The following is a 2,275-nucleotide window of genomic DNA, read 5'->3' as shown; positions in this document are numbered from 1 at the left end:
CCATCCACCGGGGCCCCGAGCGCGTGCGCGCGCGCGCGCGGGCGCGTCACCGCCGCGGGTCCCCCGGAGCCATGTCCGTCCCGGGGCGGCCTGGGGGGCCTCGTTGCCACCACTTTTCCTTCCCAACGCGGCACACGGCGCCCTTTTTATTCCCCGAGAAGCCTCCGGAGTCCACGCCTCGGCCCACCCCCACCCTGCCCCACCCCACCCCGGGGAGACGGTCTGGGCGCGCGCGCGCGCGCGATGGGCCGCAGGCAGCCAGGCGCCCCCCTGGCCCCGCCGTGCGCGCGCGGCCGTGCGCTCAGCCCTCCTCTCGCCTCTTCATCGCGCCTGGTCCCCCCGGGTGGGCGCACGCGTGTCTCCCCGACTCCGACGGGCAGGAGCGCAGGCGCCCAGGGCGCACGGCTTGGCGAGGGGGTGGTGGCCCTTTGGAGAGACCCCGTCCTGCGCCCCGGAGGCGCGCGTCTTTGCAGAAAAGTTTCTTTTTCTTTGGGGAGAGAAGAGAGAGAAGGCGCAGGGTGTGCGCTGCGCCAAAGGGGGAGAGGGGGTTGGCCCCGGGCGGCGCCTGGGATCCCCGGTGGCGCGCGCGCGCGCGCGGGCGGGAGGGAGTGGACTGACTGCGCGCCCCGCCGGCCTGCGCCCCCGCCCCCACCGCGTCCCAGGCCCGAGCTGCAGGCCCCGGTGCAACCTGAGTCCCGTGGCCACGCCCTCCCCGCCGCTCAGGCGGCTCCTGGCTGCCGGCGGGAGCCCCGGTGCCAGGGCTGCTCCCGCCAAAAAGGTGGGGTTTGAGCGCCCCGGTTTGGAGAGCCTGCCGCGGGGGCGGGGGCGGGGGCGGGGGGTGGGGGAGCTTTGGGGGACCTGGTGCCAGTGGAAACGGACAACCAAGGGGTCCGGGCCGCCTGGCGCGACTTGAGACAATTCAGCAGAGACAGGGTGGAATCCTATTTTATTTATTTTATTTTAATTTATTTAATTTAATTTTATTTTATTATTTTATTTTATTTTATTATTTTTTATTTTATTTTATTTCATTTTATTTTATTTTTTATTTTATTTTATTATTTTATTTTATTTTATTTTATCTTATTTTATCTTATTACTTTATTTTATTATTTATTTATTATTTTATTTATTTATTATTTTATTTATTTTATTTTACTTTATTATTTTATTTTATTACATTTTATTTTACTTATTTTATTAATTTATTTTATTTTATTTTTATTTTATTTTATTTTATTTCATTTTATTTTATTTCATTTTATTTATTATTTATTTTATTTCATTTTATTTTACTTATTTTATTTAATTTATTTCATTTCATTTCATTCGTTCATCCTCACCCGAGGATATTTTACCATTGATTTGTAGAGAGAGTGGAAGGGAGGGGGGAGAGATAGAGAGAAACATCGCTGGGTGGCCTCCCCCACGCACCCCAAGCCAGCACCCTGAGAACACGCAGCCGAGGTCCATGCCCTTGACCGGGAATCGAACCGTGACCTCCTGGTTCCTGGGTAGATGCCCGACCACTGAGCCACACCGGCCGGGCGTGATTCTCATTCTCTTATTCATATTTGACGCCCGGCTGCCCCTCCAAATCCCATGATGACTAGAAAGAGAGAGAGAAATACGAGTCAAACAGGAAATGTCTCCTTCGGTCGCTGGAAGTTCCCGGGGAGCCGCCTGGGATGGGGGTGGGGGGGGGCGCCGGGGGGATGTCTCTCTGTTGGAGCAGAAGCCAACGTTGAGGAATGTCCCCCGGCGCGTCCAGGGTCTGGGTTCTCGGGGAATGGCGGGCTCTGGGAATGAGGGGGTGTCCCTGTGTTGGTTTGTGGGTACAAACCAGGGTGGGTGGACGCCTCCCCGCTCCTCCCATGAGTGTCCTGAAACGGTTCCAGACTGTGTCCTCAGCATCTTTTAGAACGGAACAGCGGGAAAGAAAGAAAAAGAAAGAAAAAGAATAAGAAAACAAGACGGCCCGGCCGGTGTGGCTCAGTGGTTAGAGCGTCGACCTAGGAACCAGGAGGTCCCGGGTTCGATTCCCGGTCAAGGGCACAGGCCCGGGTTGTGGGCTCGATCCCCAGTGTGGGGCGTGCAGGAGGCAGCCGGTCCATGGTTCTCTTTGATCATGGAAGCTTCTATCTCTCTCTGCCTCTCCCTTCCTCTCTGAAATCAATACAAATATATTTTAAAAAAATAAATAATCTATACTAATAAAAGGGTAATATGCTAATTAGACCAGACATCCTTCCAGACAAAGCCACGGTGGCGGAGG

The sequence above is a fragment of the Myotis yumanensis genome, unplaced genomic scaffold (assembly GCF_028538775.1).
Source record: "Myotis yumanensis isolate MYYU_CA2020_CCGP unplaced genomic scaffold, mMyoYum1.0.hap1 SCAF_24, whole genome shotgun sequence".
Lineage (NCBI taxonomy): Eukaryota > Metazoa > Chordata > Mammalia > Chiroptera > Vespertilionidae > Myotis > Myotis yumanensis.
Note: the sequence above shows the minus strand (reverse complement) of the source record.